This window comes from Protopterus annectens, chromosome 2.part0, assembly GCF_019279795.1.
Source record: "Protopterus annectens isolate FY-2018-M chromosome 2.part0, PAN1.0, whole genome shotgun sequence".
In the NCBI taxonomy this organism is placed as follows: Eukaryota; Metazoa; Chordata; order Ceratodontiformes; family Protopteridae; genus Protopterus; species Protopterus annectens.
In genome coordinates, this window is record NC_056728.1 from 1126570812 (window position 1) to 1126594736 (window position 23925).

Genomic DNA, 23925 nt, shown 5'->3' on the forward strand with positions numbered 1-23925 from the left:
CAGCTATAGAAGCCCCAAAATGACATGTTATCCAAAGGAGCATCCAAAAGCTTAGCCTTGATGTCATCAGGCAAAGCCTGAAAACATAAGAATAATGACTCACGAATAAGCCAAAGGCAGTAGACCTGAAAAGGTATCTGCTGCATCATAGCTGCATATGATTGAATGGTGGGAAACTTGAGAAATGGAGCTCAGCAGGGAAAGGGCTGCAGCCTTCCTCTCAGAGTCAAAAAGGTCAAAAACCACCTTAGAAACCTGAAAAAGGAAAGCCAAAACATACCTAGTCATAGGTCTGGTAGTCAATGGCCTTAAATGACAAAGTGGCAGCAGTGTAAGCTTTCTCACCCAACCTTTCCATGACCCTACTATCCTTATCAGAGGGAAGCAGCTTGATAGAGGGCAGTAACTTGGAGGGTTTTTCAGAAGAAAGTGACACTACAGAAGGGCACTTATAAAGAAAAATAAAATCCTCAGGCACCTTGTAGAATCTATCAGATGACTTTGGTGCAGGAGGCTGAGAGATGGAGGCTACAGCAGATGCAAAGAAAGGTATCCAAAAGAGCAACCAAAACAGGAGGAACAGCAGATGGTTTGGGAGACTCCATCTGCAGGCGCTCACAGTATCTTTTTTAAATATCAGAGACCTGGAAACAATCTCATGTAAAATAACCCATTATGTGGGCAACAGTATCCCCAAAGGACAGCTCATCCAAAGGGAGTCTGGACTTAAGAAATCCTCTTCCTCTGACTCATAGTCCAAGGAGGAAGGAATTTGGGAAGAATAGGCCAAGGATTCTTCCAGAGTCCAAATCCCCATCTGTGGAGTTCAATTCTCTAGGCCTTGTAACAGGAGTGGAAGACCAAAGAGGAAAAGGAACAAAAACCCATTAAGGGGGGCTTTAAGGCCAAAGCTTTAAATCAACCCCAAGTAAAATCCTGCCATTCACAATGGGGATCCTTAACACGGGAAATGTGCTTTGTCTTCTGTTTCTTGTTCTGTAGGATGTCCACATGAAAAACCCTGATGGTCCGAACCCTGGTGTGACTAATGGTAGTAGGAATTTCCTCCTCACTAAAATCTGAGGACTCCCCCTTGATAACTCAGATATTATCAGAGGACGTTCTCCCTCAACATTATGTTCAGACATTTGAAAAGCCTCCAAGGATGTATGAGAAGTCAGATCCATGCCAGCATCGACAGTTGTGGCAGAGAAATCAGAAGCAACCAACGAACAGTCCTGCCAGCTTTTACTAGCCTCTAGAGGGCTGGACAGCAGCCCAATCAGGCCTGATTTTTTGGCCTTCATTTTGGCAGACAGCTGGCCCTCAGGGCGGGAGGATTCCACCATTACACTCTGAACAAACAGTTTAAGACATTGGTTCTCAAGGTAAATGGACAGACAGGAGAGGCAACTACATACGTAGGATCTTTTGCATAAATGTGTGGAACATAGAACACTGTGTATGAATGTGGGAAGTACCCAAGCAAAAAAAGACACTGGTTGTGATGGTCTTAATGGAGAATCTACCTCCTACACTAACGTTTTCCCTTTCTTGATGACGTAAACACAATATCAAACAAGAGTAAAAAGGAAGAGAAGAGACCCCAACGGGGCATTTATCTGAAACCACAGCTTGGTAACCAGTACAGCAGAAGGGCATTCAGACCGAAAGATGATAATGGTGTTTTGACTAGCGGCAAAGAAGTTCTGAGCATCTGCATGCATACCTCACCTTTATATCCTAGGTCATGCACAAGGCGCATACATGTGACATATGGCAGCTAAAAGAGCTGAAGGCTTTGGTATACTGTCCGGATGTTGGGCTATCATTGACGGGAGATCCATTAGGTGAAGAATACTGCAACAATGATATGAAAGGTCATCTTAACTATCTCCTTCTACCAACTAAACCCTCCCCCATGGTATAATGCTGAAATAAGTCTACCCTCTCTCAAAATCAATACCCATAAGAATATGTGGATAACAGGTGTCTACATGCCCTCTGATAATAAACACTGCTAAAGAATTTCTCTCTGACATCAATTAGTATCTCTCAAGAAACCATAATATTTGAAAATCAGAGGTTATCCATGGGTGGGAACTCCAGTATCTCCAATCTAACTTAGACGTTTCTAGGGACAAACCAAAATTCCAACACAGGACTGTCATCTAGAGCAAGCCCTTCAAGTAAATAATTTCATTTCTAAAAATGAAGTAAATCTAGTTCCAAATCCTCCCCCTTCAAAACAAGACTCCAGATCATTCCATTTATAGGCTTTATCAGGATAAGAGTTTGTCATTGTATACTTCTTCAGATCCAGTCTGCATTTAGCAGCCATACAAACATCCACAGTCATCAGCTCTGCCAAAAACATGGTTAACCTCCAGCAGTACAACAGTACACCCAATAGATACTTGACTAAAAGCCCCTTCTAAACCTCAGAAAAATACATGCTTATCACTTATCTTATTGATCCATAAGCAACTATCAGACAAAAAAATCCCTTCTCAAATCTATCAAACAATGCCAGTATAGAAATAATAACCCATGCCAAACTAAAACGGGTTACCGTTGATGAAAACCTAAAATTCAACCATTACATAAAACAAGCTGTAAAGAAAGCCCATCAAAAATTGGGAGCCCTCTGCAGAGAAAAATCTACCTAAACAGAGCAGGTTATGTGAAGTACTGGCTCGTCTCTTCTCAGCCCTACTCTCCTATACACAGCCCTTATATTCTTCAATCCATACCACTCACACTTAGAATACTAAACAAACAATTATTTCAAAATACAATTAAAGGATCATCTAAAAATGCTTGGCTATGCTCTTGCACCCTCTTATAGGATGGCCTAAATGCTGCCCCTCTCTCAAACGTTTTCCTGGGACACTACCAAATGGTTTCCATACTCCTTCAAGAACCACAACCTAGTTTCTTCAAAGACCCTCCTACACTAATTGTCAACCTTACAAAGTTTTATGGCAGAAGCTTTATGCCAGAAAAGAATGTGTAAATTGTAACAACTTGCATTATATGTCAATCATAAATAATCGGTTTTCATTTTCCTATCTCCAAATGTAACACTGTATGATAATTTTTATTCGACTAAGTACTACTTCCAGACCAAATGGAAAATATATTTATCAAACTCTGACTAACTTCTATTGACCTAAAATATATTTCTGCTTATTGCCCAATATGCATTAACTATTGTTTTACTACTTACTCATATTATTGTGGAGCTTTTCTCCCCAGGCCTCCACTAAAAAGGGGCAGCTTGTCTAGCTGTTCTGACCATCCCGGTAAACAAATACAAAAAACACATAATAAAGCAATCACTGCCTTACTCTTGTGAAAATATATAGTTGCTAGAAGTAGATACCAAAATGTATGCTATCTACTGTAAACAAGGAAAGCTGACGAAAAAATTCAGAATTATGAAGCTTAACATTCTACCATATGAAGTAATGAATACACAACAATATCCTTAACTTCTTCTTCTTTCGGCTTTTCCCAGTTTGGGGTCACCACAGCGAATCACCTGTCTGCTCATGATCGGCAGTGGAGTTTTACGGTGTCGAGTTGCTTGCCCGGCACCCAACCCTCCACAGAAGGCACACACACGCACACACACACACCTAGGGCCAATTTAGAGTGTCCAATCCACCTACAGCATGTCTTTGGGATGTGGGAGGAAACCGGAGCACCCGGAGGAAACCCACGCAACCACAGGGAGGAAATGCAGACTCCGCACAGAAGGCACCACAGCCGAGGATCGAACTGGAGAATCTCTTGCTTTGAGGTGAACAATATCCTTAACTACAGAAGTAAAATGCATTTCTTTGGTAAAAAGAAAAAAAATACTAGCTTCTATTTGCAGCTGGTAGTTGCTACAATATTCAGGATTTGCCATGCAACACTCAAAACCTGTATTAATGAAAAAAGCCCTGCAGTTTGTATGACAATGCCTTCTGATCATGGAGTATTATTTCACTGAAAGAACATATCCATTAACATTAAATTATATAAATAAAGCACTATTAACATATCAAGGAAGGTAAAGGTGCATCTGAATCCCACAAAAAAATGAAGCCCAGGCCAGTGAATAAAATTCTCTAACAAGTAAAACAAAAATATCACTTTTTGGAGAATGAATTATTTCAAAACATCCAACTAATAAAATAAGTATATATATTAATATAGAGAGGACCTTTGATACACCTACGGTTATGGCATTTCAGAATTAATTTATTCTTTTGAACATCTATTTTTCTAGGACTGTAGAAACAAGGGTACTGGATTTAGGTTCTGTTGAAGTGTAGCTTATTAAAATGTACATATATTATAAGAAGGCCTTACAAAAGATTCTATGGCAACAGCTACAATAACTGAAGTAAAATTAATTCAGTTCTGGTTAAAAGGAAATAAAAACATGATGAAGCTAGGGGCCTCCAGCAGTAAAAACTACTTAGGCCTAACTGAACCTAGGGAACACCATTTGCATGATTCATGTCATCCATGTGAAACCCTTAGCCCCGACTCATACCAGATGGGAAAAAAATTGCTCAACTGCCTCCAAAACCCCTAGACCAAAATAACCTTAAGATTTGTTTGGTTCTTGCAGTGTACAAGCCCAATTCATAGGTTCATAGGTTGATACTAGGCTATATGCCCTAGGGCATTTATCAGCCTAGCCAGAGTGTGTTTGGCTTTCGCCACCCCTTAAAAATGTGTTTTACTGTGCTCTTTTTAAGTTAGTTTACTGTGCCTCTGTCTAGTAGTGACACAGAAGTGATCCCTGGGGTAAACCTACGATATCCCATCCACTCAAGATTTCTCTTGAAGAGAGTCAGTGAGGGGCTCTGCCTGATATGGACTGGGATTCTATTCCAGAGTGCTGGGAGCCTCTGGGTCACAAATCTGTCTCTCCAGCATGTCCTATTAATTTCTGTGTTGAGATTCAAGTCCCTTGAGCGCGTAGCTCTAGTGGATTTGGATTTTTTGACGTGAAGCATGTCCATTAATTCTGGGTTGGACATGGCTTTATACGTCAGGCACAGATCGCCTCTAAGCAGGTGGTATGCAACTAAGTAGAGCTGAAGTTTCTTTAACCTGGCAGCATAGGTCATCTGTTTGAGACCCTTCATCCTCTTGGTGAGGTACTTTTGTGGTCTTTCCAGTTGCTGCAGGTGTTGGGTAAGGTACATCCCAAACGGGGCATTGTATTCAATTATGGGCCTGATGAGGAATGAGTAAAGGGGCACAATGACCTCCCTTGATCTAGATGTGAACCCTTTCATAAGGTGGGCTATATAGTAGGTCTTTCTAACCACTTTGGCAACGTGGTTGTCAAAGGAGAGATTACTATCAACTTGGGTTCCAGGTCCCTAATTACTTCCTCCGTACTTGATTTCCGCCTATGTGGAAGTTTGTGGGCACTTTGTTTTTCCCAAAGGGGATGACTATACACTTCTTGGCGTTTAGTTTTAGGCCATGGCTTTGGCACCAGTTGTCCGTCTCTGTGAGACCCTTTTGGAGGATTCCTGTGTCAGCTGGAGAGTCATTTATGGCACCCAGTTTGCAGTCATCTGCGAACTTGGTCAGCCAAAGTCCTGCCATGTTGGCCTGTACCTCTGAAAAATATATACCGAACAAGAGCGGTCCCAGGACTGAGCCCTGTGGGACGCCACTTGTAACAAGTTTAGAGTCTGACATGGCTCCCGCAATTCTGACCATGTGGGTTCTGTCCTTGAGCCAGTTTGCAACCCATCTTATGACATAGGGGTTAATATTTAGGCTGGAGAGCTTATCTATGATGCCAGAGTGGGGTATGGTGTCAAAGGCTTTTGCAAGGTCCAGGTAGGCTGTGTGGACTACCTTCCCTTCATCTATGGCCTTGGTGACTGTTTTGAAGAAGTCTACCAGGTTCAAGAGGCAGGATCTGCCTTTAACAAAGCCGAATTGTGTAGGATCTAGCGTCTGTAATTCCCCAATGTCTTTGTTTATGAGTTCCATGATGATCCGCTCCATAGCTTTGCAGACCAGACTAGTCAGGCTTATGGGGCGATAGTTTCCAGGGTCTGTTGAGGCTCCACCTTTGTGGAGTGGGACTACTGTTGCTGTACGCCATTCCTTGGGTACATATCCTGTAGTAAGGCTGAGATTGAATAGTAAGCTAACATGAGATTTTAGCTCTTCTTGGAGTTCCTGTAGGACGCAGCCCGGGACACCGTCCGGTCCCATTGATGCTGTGTTGTTTGCTTTGGAGAGGGCAGCTCCCACCTGAGCGTCTAAGATGAAAGGGGGACAACTCTCTGCTGGGACAGATATTTGCTCTTTTGGGGGGAAGGGGGGGAGAAATTTGCACTGAACCTATCCGCCAGGATGTTGGCAATGTCTGTGGGTTCAGTGTATTTTTTGTCATTTTGGACTAACTCCGAACATATCTGGGAGTTGCCACCTAGGTTTCGAACATAACTAAAGAAGGCCTTGTGGTTATCTTTAGTGCCTTGTGCAATTTTTCTCTTGAAGCTGGCCTTGGAAGATTTTATGAGGGACCGTAGTCTTTTGCTAGTACTGATCAGTGATGCTCTCTTATTGAGGGATTTTGCTCTATCCTGCAGTAGTTTCCTCCTTTTGTTGTAAAGCTTATTTATGGCAGTGGTCCACTAGACAGGATGCCTGCCTTTGGAGGATTGGGTCTTGGTTTTATTTGGGATTGCATGATCCATGCATTCCTGAAGATGTCCATAGAATGCATTTATAAAGGATTCTGCAATCTAGCCCGTAGTTTCCACTGGCCTGGGGGCTTTGAGTGAATTCACCTTGGTTTTGAGCAGTGTGAAATTAGCCTTGGAGAAATTTTTTACTGTGGTTTTCTGGGGTGTGGTGGGGTCGGGATGTGGATGTCCAGCGAGATTAATTTGTGGTCTGATTTTACCAATGAGGGGTGTACCTCTGGTGCAGAGCATAGAGTCCCCATGTTTGTGATGATCAGGTCCAGTATGTTTTCCCCTCTTGTAGGCATGGTGACCAGTTGTTCCATAGCATTTGAGTTTATAAATTCTAGGAACCTCTGGGCTAGGCTGTTGGGGCTTGAGTAGTGCTCCCAGTCTATGTTTGGGTAGTTGAAGTCACCCAATATAAAGGTATTTGGAGAGACCTTCATATTCTCCAGTGTTCTCAGGAAGGCCACGTGAGGTTCCAGAGTCTGGGATGGTGGTCTGTAGCAGGCTACAAACTGAAAGGCAGTTTTGCCCACTGTTAGTTGCACATGGATGGTTTCCGATGCTTCGTGCAGTGCCACTAACCTGGAGGTGTGGGTATCCTTAATGAATATGGATACTCCCCCTCCTTTTGTGGTTCGGTCCGAGTTTTGGGGCCGAAAAGCATGGTATGAGGTATAGCCTGGTAGTGCTGGGGTGCTCTCGTGAGCCTTGAACCAGGTCTCTGTTACTGCACAGACATCGATATTCTCCATGCTGAGGAGAGCTTCGAGTGCTTGCATTTTGAGGTTTAGACTTCTAGTAGCATTACCCTTAGTTTATTTTTCCTTGTGTTGTCTATGGAGGTGGGTTTGTCTTTTGAGCCTTGCCTAAAAAAGGCACTATGGGGGTGGCAAGAGCCTTTGCCAGTATGCGAAAGCCCAGAGGTGACAGGTGCAAGCCGTCCCTAGCAAAGCAACGTGGCTTGTCGAGCATGTCATCCCAGGCTGACAGACATTGGATCCCCTTTGAATGACACCAGAACTTTAGCCAATTTTCTTTATACTGTGGCATCATTTTTGGTGAGTGTAAGATGCAACTTTTGGTCATGGTCATACCTGTCTGGGCTACAGATCTGAGAGCTCCTCTATGTCTCTTTTCATGTAGTCCAGGGAGGTATGGCTCAGGTCATTCACACCAGCATGGACAATGACAGAGTCATGTTTGTACTTGCTTTGGAGTGACCTGAGTGCTTGTGTTATGTGGCAGATCCTGGCACCCAACAGGCAGCTCACCGTGACCTTCTCCTTGTTCAGCCTGGTGAGTGGGACGTCAGTGTGCCTGACAATAGAGTCACCTATTACAAGTGTATCAGGTGTGTTGTTTGGCCTTAAGGGCTGTGACTGTTTGGCACACTGATTATGTGAAGTATGTGTTTCACTTTTTATGTTTTGTGGTAGAGGTTGCTTGGATGTCTGCTTTGGAGGTCTCTGCTGCTTAGGCAGATTTGTATTTAGAGCCTCCGAGTATGTTTTAGTGTGTTTATGTGTTTGGTTTGATGATGTGGTAGGTCTATGTGCAACTGGATTTGTGGTGTGTATGGTTACCTTCTCCTCCTGACTGGCTGCGCCAGTACTGCGTTGAGAGATCTTAGCCTCCAGTTTGGCTATATGGTTGCATCTCTCGCATAAATTAGTACTTGTTGGGAGGGAATTCCTCTTAGGGACTAATGTAAATACTCCAAAAGTGGAGGTTTTTTTATTTTATGTATTTATTTATGCTCCTGTATTTAGAAGTAATTTAATTTTTTGTGCCTTCCTCAAGCTGGAAGAAGCAATGCCCTTAACTTTTGAAGCGGTTATGTTCATAGGTTGGTACTAGGCTATCAGCCCAAGGGCCTACATAAGCCTAGCCAGCAAGGTTCCATAGCTTATGCCACCCAAGAAAGTTATTTTCCTGTGCCACTGTCCAGCAGAGACACAGAAGTGATCCCCGGGATGTATCTCCTATTTCCCATCCACTCATCAAGATTTTTCTTGAAGAGTGCTAATGAAGAATTTTGCTTGACATAGATGGGTAGCTTGTTCCAGAGTATAGGAAGACTCTGGGACAGGAATCTATCCCTCCAGCATGTCCCGTTTATTGTGGTGACAAGGTTTAGGTCCCTAGAGTGTGTAGCTCGGAGGGATTGGAATTTCTTTAGGTGTAGCATGTCCAACAACTCTGGGTTTGACATAGCTTTATATGTTAGGCAGAGATCACCTCGGAGTAGGCGATATGCTATGGAGTAAAGCTGGAGTTTTTTTTGAGGCGGTCAGTGTAGGGCATTTGTTTGAGTCCAGTAATCCTCTTTGTGAGGTACTTCTGTGGCCTTTCCAGCTGCTGCAGATATCTTGTGAGGTACTTCCAAAAGGGACATTGTACTCTATAATGGGTCTAATGAGTGACGAGTAGAGGGGAACAATGACCTCTTTTTTCCTGGATGAGAACCCTTTTATGATGAGGTGTGCCACGTAGAAGGACTTCCTGACTACTATGGTGATGTGACTATCAAAGGAGAGACTACTGTCCACCTGGGTCCCAAGGTCTCTTATCATGCATTCGGTGTTAAGTAGATTGCTGCCTATGTGGGAGTTCATGGGTACAGAGTTTTTACCAAAGGGGATGACACTGCACTTTTTGGCATTGAGCTTGAGGCCATGGCTCCGACACCAGGCATCTGTCTCAGTGAGGCCCTTCTGTAGGATGTCCACATCATTTGGGGACTTGACTATGGCTCCTAGTTTGCAGTCATCTGCGAACTTCATTAGCCAGAGGCCTTCTGTATTAGCCTGTACTTCAGAGAAGTAGATGCCAAACAGGAGAGGTCCCAGGACAGAACCCTGTGGTACTCCACTTGTCACTGCTTTGAGGTCAGATTTGGAGTCTGCAACTTTTACAGTGTGGTTTCTGTCAGTGAGCCAGTTGGGTTGGGAGGGTGGCCTAATGGTTAAGGTATTTGCCTTACAAACACAAGGTACAGGGTTTGAGTCTCAAAAGGGATAATTAGCTAGGCTCGCAAGGGCAGTTAGTACTAACTTATGAACCCATCTTGTGACGTACGGATTTATACCTAGTTTAGTGAGTTTAGCTATAATTCCAGAATGGGGGATGGTGTCGAAAGCCTTGGCGAGGTCAAGATAGGCTGTGTGAACCACCTTACCCTCATCCACGGCTTTGGCGATTGCCTCAAAAGTCGATCATGTTCAGGAGGCATGATCTGCCTTTCATAAACCCAAACTGGGTGGGATCCAGAGTTTGGAGGTTACCAATGTCCTTGTTTATGAGTTTCATGAGGATACGTTTCATGGCCTTGCAGACCAGGCTTGTCAGGCTAATAGGTCAATAGTTCCCAGGATAAGTGGTGGCTCCTCCTTTGTGGAGTGGGATAACTGTTGCTGTGCACCATTCAGTGGGCACAAAGCCTGATGCGAGGCTATTATTGAACATGGTGCTTAAGTGGGGAGCCAGTTTGTTCTGAAGTTCATGTAAAACGCAGCCTGGGATTTTGTCCGGTCCCATGGATGCTGTGTTTTTGACTTTAGAGAGTGCAGCTTTTACCTATGTAGTTGTGATTACAGGGACGAGGGGGGGGGGGGGGGTAAAGGTAGCACTGAACCTATCTGCCAGGATGTTGGCAATATCAGTTGGTTCTGTAATTTTCGTGCCTTTGTGCTGTAACTCAGAGCAGATCTGGGTGTTGCCATCTAGATTCCTGACAGCTATAGAATGCTTTGCAGGTATCCTTGGATTTAGTAGTGATTTTGTTTTTGTAGCTAGCTTTGGAGGATCTTATAAGGGATCTCAGCGTCTTACTGAGGATGGCCAGGGAGCTCCTCCACTCATGGGATTTTACTCTCTTTTGCAACAGTTTCTTCCTTCTGTTGTACAGTTTGTTAAAATATAGTCAACAAATTATCTTTTGCCATAATGAGGCCTGTAATCAAAATGTCTAGCAAGTTAATATAAAAATAAATAAAAACTAAATAAAAAATCAGAGGCAGAAGTCTGAAGAACTGTAGTGAAGGTAACAGCAGGCAACATTTATTCAAAACACTGACCGAGTGGTGATATACAGATATATAAACTGAAATGATACAATGTGAAGTTACAAAATTTAAAACAAACTGTACAATCTAATCTTCAATAAATACTATAAAATAGCATCTGATTTTAAAAAGTTCAAAAAAGAAAGACTAGATTTGCTAGAGAAATAATGTTATGTGGTACAAACCATTAAATAGCTTAATCCTGGAGTTACAGTGGATATAAAAAGTGTATATACCCCTGTTAAAATGCCAGGTTATTGTGATATTATGAGACCACAACTTTTTCCACCTTTAATGTGACCTATAACCTGTATAATTCAATTGAAAAACAAACAAATTTGTTAAAGTAAAAAAATAAAAAAAATAAAAAACGCACAATAAGCTGGTTGCATAAGTGTGCACACCCTTAAACTAATACTTTGTTGAAGCACCTTTTGATTTAATTACAGCATTCAGTCTTCTTGGGTTGGGAGTCTTATCAGCATGGCACATCCTGACTCAGCAATATTTGCCCACTCTTCCTTGCAAAAGCCCTCCAAACCTGTCAGATTGCGAGGGCATCTTGTGCACAGCCCTCTTCAGGTCACCTCACACAGTTTGTATTGGATTTAGGTCTGGGCTCTGGTTGGGTCATTCCAAATTTTCTTCTGGTGAAGCCATTCTTTTGTTGATTTGGATGTATGTATGGGGTCATTGTCATGCTGAAAGGTGAAATCCCTCTTCATCTTCAGCTTTCTAGCAGACACCTGAAGGTTTTGAGCCAAAAGTGACTGGTATATGGAACTGTTCATAATTCCCTCCACCTTGACTAAAGCCCCAGTTCCCGCTGAAGAAAAAGCAGCCCCAAAGCATGATGCTGCCACCACCATGCTTCACCGTGAGGATGGTGTTCTTTTGGTGATGCAAAGTGTTGTTTTTGCACCAAATGTATCTTTTGGAATTGTGGCCAAAAGGTTCAACCTTGGTCTCATCAGACCAGAACACATTTTCCCACATGCTTTTGGGAGACTATGTATTGATTTGCAAATTTTAGCTGGGCCTGGATGTTTTTTGTGTATAAGAAAAGGCTTGTCTTGCAACCCTACCCCATAGTCCAGACATATGGAGAATATGGGGATTGTTGTCACATGTAGTACACAACCAGTACTTGCCAGAAATTTCTGCAGCTCCTTCAATGTTGCTGCAGGTCTCTTGGTAGCCTCCCTGACTGTTTTTTGTCTAGTCTTTTCATCAATTTTGGAGGGATGTCCAGTTCTCTGTTGTCCCATATTTTCTCCACTTTTTGAGGACTGTCTTCACTGTGTTCCATGGTATACCAAATGCTGTGTAAATTTTTTTTGTACCCTTCTCCTGACTGATGCCTTTCAGCAATGAGATCCCTTTGATGTTTAAGCTCTCTGCAAACCATGGCTTTTGATGCATCAGGCAACTGAGTAAATGTCAGGAAAAGTTCAGCTGTCCTAGTAGGATTTATGGGTCTATACTGAATTAGTGAATGCTTAGAAAAGCGAATGCTAATTCATTGACCATTTTTAAGCAAAACCTTAAAATCTCGAACACCCAGAACAGCAATTTCTTTCCCCAGGGAAAAAAAATAAGAAAATCGCTGGTCCACAAAAAAACTTAAAACATTATATAATGTGGGGGGCTTTGCCCCCCACACCTCCTCTACTTAAATATACCAACTCTGAGATCGCACCACCGTGAAGGAAATGGCTAATTCCCGAAACCGGCCCAGCGATTTTTTGCCCTGTGAAAAAAATCGCTGTTCCGGGTGTTTGGGATTGTAAGCTTTCACTTAAAAGGGGTAGATGAATTAGTGTTCGCTTTTCTAAGCGTTCGCAAATTCAATACAGCCCCAGATTTATTTGGGGTTAATCAGAGTCTCTTTAATTGATGGCAGGTATGTACCTAAGAAGACTGAATGCTGTAATTAAATCAAAAAGTGCTTCAACAAAGTACTAGCTTAAGGGTGTGCACACGCAAAGTACTAGCTTAAGGGCGTGCACACGCAAAGTACTAGCTTAAGGGTGTGCACACGCAAAGTACTAGCTTAAGGGTGTGCACACGCAAAGTACTAGCTTAAGGGTGTGCACACGCAAAGTACTAGCTTAAGGGTGTGCACACGCAAAGTACTAGCTTAAGGGTGTGCACACGCAGTACTTAAGGGTGTGCACAGCAAGTACTAAGGGTGTGCACACGCAAAGTACTAGCTTAAGGGTGTGCACATGCAAAGTACTAGCTTAAGGGTGTGCACATGCAAAGTACTAGCTTAAGGGTGTGCACATTTATGCAACCAGCTTATTGTACTTTTTTATTTTTTTATATTTTTCCCCTAACAGATCTGTTTGTTTTTCAATTGAATTGTACAGGTTATGGGTCACGTTAAAGGTGGGAAAAGTTTTGAAATGATTTATTATGGTCTCAAAAACCTGACATTTTAACAGGGGTGTGTACATCTTTTATATCCACTGTATGTGGGATGTAAAGCACTGTGAGTAATAGGAATAAATGAGGTAACGTCACAAAGAAAGAGCCTATATAACCATGTCTCATGCACCACTGAAGGATAACCAAAAATTAAGCAGTGCAAGTAGAAACAACCCAAATGTTAGGATTCAATGATAAAGAATGATGAAGACTGAAAATTTTATCACAAATGGCACTGTCATTTTATATAGGTAACCATTATACAAAACTGTATAATGTAGACATTATTTTCTTATAAATGGCACTGTCATTTATTTGGAATCGCTGTACACAAAAACTTAGTAACCTGTGCTATTTATTAACTTATCCCAGAGTTCATGCCTCTCAAGTGTACCTCATTACGAGGAACGTACCTCATTTGGCATCTTAAAAAGTTTATGTTCCTCAAAGTTCCACATTGACAAGGTTTGTCACACACTCAGTGTTAGGAATTTTTTAACCGATATCCATGGTTAATAAAAATTAATCATATTATTTCATTAAAAGATGTTTCTGACAAGTAAAACCAGCATATTTAACCATCCTAGCTGAAGTTGTTAGTCACCCATTAGTAAGTGTTCCACATTTTGCCCATTTGTTCCACATTATGAGGGCTAGTATTCCTCATTTTAGAGATGGAAGGTTGAGAGCTATGCCAGAGTTTTCCTAAGGCAACTCCACTGAATAGGTTTCTCCCAGGTAGACCTTCCTGGTCATAAAATACAATAAATAAATAAATAAATAAATAAATTAGTTAATTATTCATTCTTTCCTACTGGTTTTATTACTGGCCACCTGAATTATCTTGCCTTCATGTCTTCTTGATAAGAGTAGTCACTGGGCACTGCTTCTAACTCTAGAGAGGTTGCCTTCTTCAGAAAGAAATACAGTGGTTATGGGACACTGGTTTTCTATTTTGCTATTAAATCCCAAAGTGGTCATTTTGAGTATTGTGAAAACATATTTTCATCAAATTTGTCATATTTAGACCACAGCATGCATTCACCACAACCCACATTTCATCCTATATTACTTAATGTGATGCCAGGGTATTAAAAATGGACTTACAAATATGTATGTACTTTCTTTCTTAAATTAGTAAACACATTTGTACGTTATATTTAAGCCTTGTAAAATATGTGACAGAAATCTGCACCATAAATTGCATTTCTAATGAGAGGAAAACTGGTTTTGTCCTTTAATGTAATTTATAGAACATATGTATGGAATCTCTAACCTCGATCTGCTGAAAAACACAATAATTTTTAAGAAATACATTTTTTCCACAAAGAATAAATTGCTTGGCAGAAATTGCAAGAAACCATAAAATGGATTATCAGAAAACACTGGGTTGAGAGTTGTAAAGATCGAGCTGCAAGCAGTTATCTGCAATATGGGAAATCCTGTCTTTTTAAGTGTCTTTACTGCAGGTGTGAAAAGAAATGAGTTGATTATCTCTGGTACATGTGGGGGAAAAAAAATAACCCAAAATATACATTAAGATCTGAATCTGGTATAGAAGAGAGTCCATATGGCTTGAACTAAAAAGGCTCTCCTCTCACGATCAGTATTTTCTGTTTTACAGACACGTTAGTTGTGATGAGGAAAGACCTCATTATCAGCTAATTTGCATGTCTTCAAATCACAGTTACTACTGCAATGTGCAGATCATTGCTGATCTGCATGTTGCGGTACTCAGCTGCTGTGGCCACATTGTGTAGGTGCAAGCATACCCCCTAAGTCACTCTCCCACACACACAATTACACATCCAAACACACATACACACACACTACAGTCCCTTCACCTGTCCCTAAATTGTCTGCCCTTCCCCTAATGATTGCTCCAGCCCTGATCCCTGTACTGGCTGAAGTGCTGTTAAGCACAAGAGCTTGGCATACTCCCCTGGTGTCTAGTGCTTCTCCCGAGCCCCAATCCCTGTACTGCTGAAGGTACCATTATGGCAAAAATATACTATCTGTGGTGGCAAGTGTTTCCAGCCAGCTGCAATCTGTAAGTGCCAGTACATTACAAATGTAGTAGTATCCATGGAAGCTAGTGGTTACCCTCCCCCCCCCCAAGATACTGAGGAAGAGGGATAAGGTCATGAGTTCAGGTACAACCTCGGTTCCTTGAGTTAAATATAAGTGCAACCAAAGGGGGTATATGTACGGTCTCACTGTCCACTAAGGCAAGGTGGGGAGCAAAGGTTTCAGGAAGCAGCAAGCAGGATTTGCAGTACAAGTGGGGAGTAGTCTGGAAAAATAAGTACTAAACAACCACTAAAGACTGTATCCTATACTGATACAGAGGAAGGTCACTGCCAAGAGGGACACAGCCTCAGAAGTAACCATGGTTACTCCTGCAGTGACGAAAAGCTACAGTATTTGCCTGGACAATCCACTCCAGTAAGGATCTTGAAGGGGCACCTTTTCAGGTATCTATTGCCAGAGTTCCTTGGTTTTAGGAAGGATGTAAGGGAACAAAAAGGTAACAGTTTTTAAGGATATCCCTGCAGATTTCCTGATAAGGAATGACTGATGATGTAGTGCATTGCGTGCATCTGGTTACATGTAGCCAGGCATGGAGGCAATCGTGCAGGAACAGTAGCAGGAAGGAGACCCAGCTAGGGCCCATACCTTCAAATGGGGCTGCTGATACAGTAACTTCAGGGGTACAGCTGGTCAGCAGCAATGACCTCAGAACTCAAAGGGATTGAGAATCCCTTGAAAGGAGAAAGGATGAGGCTTTGTTGGCAAAAGACAGCACATATCCCTTGAAGGGGGAGCTGTGAAGTCACCAAGAAGGAGATGAGCATACTAAAAGATAGTTTATGCACATTTCTTATTGTCCAGGTATTGAAAAGGAGGTAACATGGTACTGAAAGACTTGTGGGCAGTGTCAAAAAGTTGGCAAGATAGGAGAAAGACAAATAAGGGTTGATACCTTTTGCCTGTTACTAAGGAACTATTTCAGCGGGTAGTTATGGACATTGTGGGATGTCTTAGTAAGCACCCAAAGCTCCACATGCAAGATGTACTTAAGACATTTTCTACAGAGTAGGTACTTAGAGAAATAGTGACAGAGGTGCTAATATCATGTTAGACTTGCTGACCTGCTTGTGGAACCTTTGCTTTCATTTAAAGGCTCATTCTTAAAATGCAGAGACTAGTGAACTGGTGGAGAGTTTACATTCTTCATTTAAGACCATGTTGAAAGCATTTGCAGACAGTTCAAGAGGGACTGGGACAAATACATTTCCCATTCACTCTTTCCATGTAGGTAGATTCCCAAGAAATCTACGTTTTCCCTTTGAGCTGTTGTATGAGGACAGAGCGAGTGTCCCTGGATTTAATTTATGATGAGTGGCAGGGTGAGTGTAATTCCCACAAGGTGTTTGTTGCGGCGTACATCCTATAGTTCAGTACAAGACATGGCAAGCTCATGGGAATGGCTTAAGAGCACTAGGCACAGGCAGCAGCAGAAAGTCTGGCATGTCAGGACAACCAAAGCTAAAAAGCATTGTTTTGGGCATGAGGTGGTAGTACTTATCCTGTTAGAGACAGGTTGTAGGCAATCTGGAAGTGTTCTCACCATTTTGTAAAGGTTAAATGATTTTAACTACAAGGTGGAACTGCCAGTCATGATGCAGAAGCACAAACTCTGCCATGTTAACATGATAAAGCCTCATCTCTATGCAGATGCCCTGGTACTCAGTATTTGTAGTGGATAACAGGAGGAACTACAGATGGACTGGGTCTATATCATATGAGCGAATTGCGAACGCTCATATCATCGAATGTACTGGACCTCGAAGTGCTTTTGCAGAGATCGAGGTACACTGAAGAATGGGATATTTGCCCTTTCCTCACTGTACTGCGATCTCAGAGTTGGAATATATTTACCGGGGGATGTGGGGTGCACAGCCCCCCACAATAGGAAGTTCAAGGTCCAATACGCTTGATATTATGATTGTTCGCAATTTGTGTGAATTGCTCATATGATACAGACCCAGATGGACCTGCTGGCAGGTCTCAGAGAAGCCCTGCCCAGAAGTCTTGCAGTACCATGTAGTCCTGCCCTAGCAGCCATCTCCTATCCAGGTTCAGAAATTCTAAGCAGCAGTACAGGAGTCTAGGGAATATGCTTATTGGTAAGCCAGTGTACCCACTAGGTGGGGCATTATGTTGACTAAGGACTCAAACTGCTAATCAAGCAAACCCCTTACAGAGTGCTTGATAGAGGTAAGTAAACGGAGACAGAACTGCATGAAATTTTGGAAATGGGGGTAATCCAGGAGTCCAACAGTCACAGGGTTTGATCAGCAGTGTTGGTGACAAAGGTGACCATACCAGGTTCTATGCTGAACAGTCACACTCAGTCATATATGTACCACATGCCCCGGATAAATGAAGCCTTTGAGCAGCTTAGTGATATTAAAATCTTAAGTATTCCTGCTTGCCCAAGGGTTGTGAGCAGTTACACTTGACACCTGCAGCCAGGAAGAGGTCAGCTTTTCTAACTCCACTTGCATTAAATTAATTTATTAAAATAGTCTTTGGGATAAAGAATGGCTCAGTGACTTTTCAAAGGATGGTAAAGCAGATCCTAGCAGGAGATTATGCCCTTGCTTAGCTGGATGACACTGGCACTTACAGCTGATCATAGCCAGCATTCATAGCCAGCATATCTCCAACATATCAAGTAGATATTGGTCAGACGACAAAGGGCATGGTGACTTGAGACAGACAAGCATCAGGTGAGTATAGCAAAGGTATCGCACAGGCATGACCTTCCTTTAACAAAGCTGAACTGTGATGGGTCCAGCATCTTCAGGTTACCTATGTCCTCATTTATCATGTCCATGAGGATTCTTTCCATGGCCTTACATAAGACTTATAGGCCTGTAGTTACCTAGATCAGTGGTTGGACCTCCTTTGTGCAGGGGAATGACTGTAGCCATCTTCCATTCCTTGGGCACAAAACCTGACTGAAGGCTCCAGTTAAAAAAAGTGATTCAAGTGGACCAGAGAGGTAATGTTTCATGCTATTTATTAAACATCCTGGGATGTTATCAGGGCCCATCGATGCAGTGTTTTTTGCCTTGCAAAGTGCATTAATGACCTGTTCTCTAGTAATGGTTGTGGGGATTGTGTTATGTGGTATTTTCTTTGGAATATTGGGGGGGGGGTTGAGCTGAATCTGTCAGCTAAAGGTTTGGCGATAACTTCTGGTTCAGTGTTGGTGATGCCATTTACAATAAGTTCTGCACATTTTTCCAACTCCTCTAAAGTTACAGACAAAGCTGTAGAAACTTGGTGGTTGTCCTTTGCCTAAGAAGCTATTTTTTCTTCAAATTTAGTCTTTGAAGTATAAAGTAACCCTCTTAGCTGCCTGTTTAGATTGGTCAGGGGGCTTTTAGTATGCATTTCTTTGTTCCTCCTATGCTTAGCCAAGATTTTTTTATTTTGTTGTATAACCAACTGATACTGTAATTCTAACAGGGTGACTTGTCATTTGAGTTTGTCTTATTCTTAAGATGCACGGGCACATCTCTGTCTATACAGCTATCAATATGGCTGCACAGATATTTTTTAAATATCTCAAGAGTGTTCTATGGTGTTTATTGGGGTTGGGGTGCTTGGAATGTAGCCAAGATGTTGCTTAGTATAGAGAGGTTAGCCTTGGAACAGTTCCTAAAGGTTTTTGGTTTTCCTGGATCCCCAGATTTAATTTTTATTTCAAGTAACACTGCCTTAGAATTTATATTAGAGCATCAAAGTATTACTACATCGAATGTTCTAATATTGAACCATTTCACTCGAAACACCACAACATCGAACACTCAAAACAGCAATTTTTTTTCCCAGAGAAAAAAATTTCCTGTTCCAACAAACATACACACAACACAAGCACACCAAAAGACATAATCCACACACACACTTCACAAAACCCTACACTAAACCATACATACACTACTAGCTATCCACTTACCTTAACCCAACCCTAACCCTAAGGTCCGTAACTACTGCACACTCACCTTACCCACTCTCTAACCCTAAAGTCCCTACCACACACTCACCTTACACGCTCCCTAACCCTAAAGTCCCTATCGCACACACCTTACCTGCTCCCTAACCCTAAGGTCCCTATCTCACACACCTTCGTTCGCACACTTACCTTCACCTGGTCCGTAACCTTCGCTCCACATTCTAGGAAATAGAGAAGTTGCAGAAACAGCCCACTGAATAATTTCCCTAGGAAAGTATTCAATATTCTGCACCTTCGTTATTTCCAGCTTTCGATGCAAATGGTTCAATATTAGTACATTCGAAGTAGTAATACTTCGATGTACTGATATAAACCCCTGAATATGGTTAGATCTGATGAAGAAAGATATTACATTGGGTAAGGAACATTAGCCCCCCCCCCATCCTCATTATTACAACATGAAGGATATTTGTACCCCTGGTAGGAGAATGGACCAACTGTTCCAGGATGTTGGTAATGTTGGTATTAAAGTTTAGGAATGGTTGGTCCATTCTCCTACTAGGCCTAGTGTCACTGGGCTTGTGCATAAGAAGTGATGTAGTATTACCAATCTACGGGGGGGGGGGGGTAGTTGAGATCTCCCAAGAATACTGTATTAGGTTGAACTGTGAGGGACTCTAGTCCATTAAGATAGGTAGTATGGGTTTCCTGGGACATAGAGGGGGCCCTACATGTTGCAAGGATATGGTAAGACACCCTGTTTATGGTGAATTGCACACAAACAAGTTCCAGTGTGTCCTACACTAACTACTCTGGATGTGACATTAGTCTTAATATAGACTGACACTACTCCACCATTAGTTCCCTCCTGTGCAGTGGCTGGTCTAAATGACTGAAAACCATTATAACCATGAATTCCTGGGGTACTCTCACTGACTTTAAACCACATCTCCATTACTACACTGATATCTACAATCTCCAGGGAGAAAAAGGCTTGCAGGGAGTGGAGTTTAAGACTTCTAGCATTGAGCAGTACCACCTTCAGATATTCCTTCATAGGTTTAGTCAAGTCTGTAGGTTTATCAGTTTGGCATTGCCTAAAAAAGGCACTATGGATGTTGAAAAGGTCTTTGCCAATACTGGACAACCTAGAGGGGATAATTGCTGACCATCGCTGGCAAAGCAGCATGATCCGTCAACCATGTCCTTCAAGGCTGTCAAATATTGTACCCTAACCCCCCCCCCCCACCAGATTAACACTATAAGCAAAGCCTGTTGTTAAAATCAATTCATTTTCTGTTGGTAAAGTGGCATCCTTGGAATAGATAGTATGCTGCTCAGTGCTAGGCTCATACCTGCCCGAGACAATCAGGCTTGATCATGTCTCACTTCATAGTCAAGAGAGATATGTCTCAAGTCATTAACACCCACATGGACTATGACAGAATCATACTGATACCTGTGGTTCAATGACCTGAGTGCCTGTGTGCACTGTAATGTGCAGGTGGTCTTAGTGTTTTAGGAAGGTTAAATGTAAGTACCTCTGCATAAGTAGTTTTATGTGCAGGGTCTTTACCCTGTGCAGTAGGTGCGTGCAAGTATCACTGACAACCTCTACAGGATTCATTATGGTTGCATGACAGAGTTTTGCCACAGTGTTATTTAAACCTCTCACATATAGTTTTATTAAGAATAAGTGGGTTGTACATGAGGCAATTATAATGCCTCAGAATAACCATCTCAACCAGAATGACCACAGAGAGAGTCAAGAAGTGCATATCCATGGCCACTGATCTACTAAGGAGGAGTGAGGAAACAAGTCAATAAGACAAGGAAACTTTATGAACAATGATCAGCTATGAGCAAACTACATGCTCTAGTAGTTAAAAAATCTGTCTAGACAGGAATGCCACAAGAGTGCAGATCACAGACCAGAACAGAGACACTTACAGTAATGGGCACAATAAGCTTTCAAACCAGCAATTCTCAACTCTTAATGACGGAGGCTACCCTCTCCTCTCACAGGAGTGTAAACCACAAACTTTCATAATGTGAAATAACTGGCCTAAAGCCCAAGCCCGTAACCGAGAAAACAATAACTAAGATGCTTTTAGAATAACAAGCACAATAAGCCTTCAACCAGCAATTTCCAACTTAGGATGTAAGCTACTTCTCCTGCCACAAGAATGTTGACTGCAAACCTTCTTTATGTTAGATAACTAGTTTGAAGCCAAAGTGCTTAAATCAAAACTAAGAGGCTTAGAATAACATGTACAATTTAATCAGACTACTAATAAGCAGTAGTAAATGCAGCAGAATAAATGCAACTGAGCACTTGAGAACAAGCAGCAAAAAGGCAAAGTAATAAAGTAGGAAGAAGCACAGATACAGTAAAAACAGCTGAATAAAGTGCATGTTTAGTGGGATGGGAGAAAACAGAAGATAATTCACATTTAAGACAGTAAGGTGGTGGGCCTTCCTAACTGATCTCTCTATACTCAGTAGAATGAGCTGATTAGATGGGACTGACAGGAGTGCTATGAGGAGTGCTACGTTTTCTGCTTGATTATTGCTGATCTCTGTCTGCATTTGATTTTCCCATCCACTCGCCTAACTGTTGTTGTATTCAAAACTTTGTGACTTTTAAGTTGCCCACCCCCACTATAAATCTGATTTTGGACACTCCTGTCAGGAGTGAAAAAATTTAGAAAATAATTTTATTTACAGCTCAGAAACAAATGTCAGGAAAAATGTCAGTGCATTGCAGTTAAAAGAAAAAAAAAACTGTCATAACAGTTTTCATGTTTACAGCCGCAAAAATGTATTTATTCAATGAAAAGTTGAATAGACTGGCTTAAAATTAAACCATACGTATATTTCCACACCTACAGTATTTCTAAGTGTATAAAAGGTGATATGTTTAATACTGTAAAACATTTTTGATCTTGGTTACTGAGAACTGTATGTCTGTGACAAAGCCTTCTTACTGTGGAACACTACCTGGTTTTCATAATTTTGGGGAATTATTGTAACTAAGCTCATCAATGAAGTTAAGACCACTAGATTCTGTGTTTTTTTTTTTCTCAACACTTGTGGTGGTGAAGTTGGAACTAGACAGATTCCTATACTTGTTCATTTTTTGTGTCTTCTGTGCAGTCAGTACTGCAAGCAGCTAATTAACTTTGCCTGAACGGTTTTTATCAGCTGCAGGAGTTTACTGTGAGAATTTGCAGTGCTGTGTGAACTGCCTTCTTTGCAAATTAAGTAAACACTTAGGAAAACAGAAGAGTTATTAGAGACACTACCAGAGACAACAGGGCTATTATAGCAGCACATGTTGTTACTCATTTGATCACTGCTGCAGTAGCATTAGCTACGTGTGGTTATATCCTACAGTGGATACAATAGCCAGCTGGGTGCTCTACTGATCTGTAAATGACCGCTGGCCATTTATGCAACATGCATCAGTTACTGAAACACAAATCAGTGAACTGAATAAACTGCTCCAACTGGAAGAGGTTCCATAATGAATGAGGAGGAGGAAGGACAAGTTCTTCAGGAAACAGGAGGAGCTGTCACTGAAATGGAGGCTTAGGAGGCATAAAGAAAACAGAAGAAAAAATGTATGATATGGCACAGCCACCACAGGAATTCAGGGATTAGTACAAGATGGTTGTTCAAGGAACTGAAGACAGGCAATCCTCATATCCCCATGATGTTTTCATGACCACCCTATCACATACCAAGACATAAGAATAAATGTTGTACATGAGCATTTATAGGATAGCAATCCAGTAGTAAACAGAGTTTGTGGAACAATTATGCACTGGTTCCCATGGTCTATGGTTTGTGTCAGTCTCCCTTTTCTGCTGTGTGACTGACAATTGACGTATGCAACCACTGCTGATACTGGTCATTTGTGCATTTCATAGAAATGTGAGTGGCAATAAGATTCTTTTACTTTCAGGTAGCAATAGAAGTGTTGCTTTTACAGTCTTCCTGTTAACATTAGCCCTTGGTGTGGAGTTTCTCCCCCTAGGCCTCTGCTGCAAAGGGGTCACTTGTAACCCAGTGGGATTTTTCCAGAAATATTTAAAAATAATAACATTTACATACAAAGTTGATAGAACAAGTTTAGCTTCAACATACATTTCATGCACTTATGCATGCCTTTTCATGTCAGGTGTTAGTGGTTGACTATAGTGGAGATTACCAAGAACTACAATCAATTGCTTACTGAGGGAAAATGGAAAATAGGCAAACTCTGGGACATCACTGTACTACCTTTCTATCCATATCAGCAGAACCAGGTGATGGCAGTTCCCCTCCACCCATTTGGGAGAGGGAATTCCTTTATACCTCTGGACGAGGTGACCTCAGAGTACTACCCTCCTCTCCAACTGGCAAACACAAACACTAAGCCCCACTGTGCATGCCTCTCAGGGGTGTGAGATTTGTCACAACAGATCAAGGCTAAGCCCCTTGCATCTTAGCACCTTTCAGCTACTGACATTCAATGTATTTGTCCTGTGGGGAATATAGACTTTGGTCATCAACATTCAGTATCTGACTTATTTAACATTTGTTTACCAGGAAAGTCCGACTGGGACAGAGCCCATTTTCATGAGAGGGTGGGGAGAAATGCTCCAGATGCATGTCTTTGGAATGTGTG

At 41.9% G+C, this 23925-nt stretch overlaps 1 protein-coding gene across 1 annotated transcript in view; it reads right to left on the reverse strand.

The window, feature by feature from the left end:
* Positions 1-23925, reverse strand: part of LOC122793371 (probable E3 ubiquitin-protein ligase HERC6) — a 962939-nt gene that overhangs the window by 779689 nt on the left and 159325 nt on the right. The gene's annotated exons all lie outside the window — the stretch shown is intronic.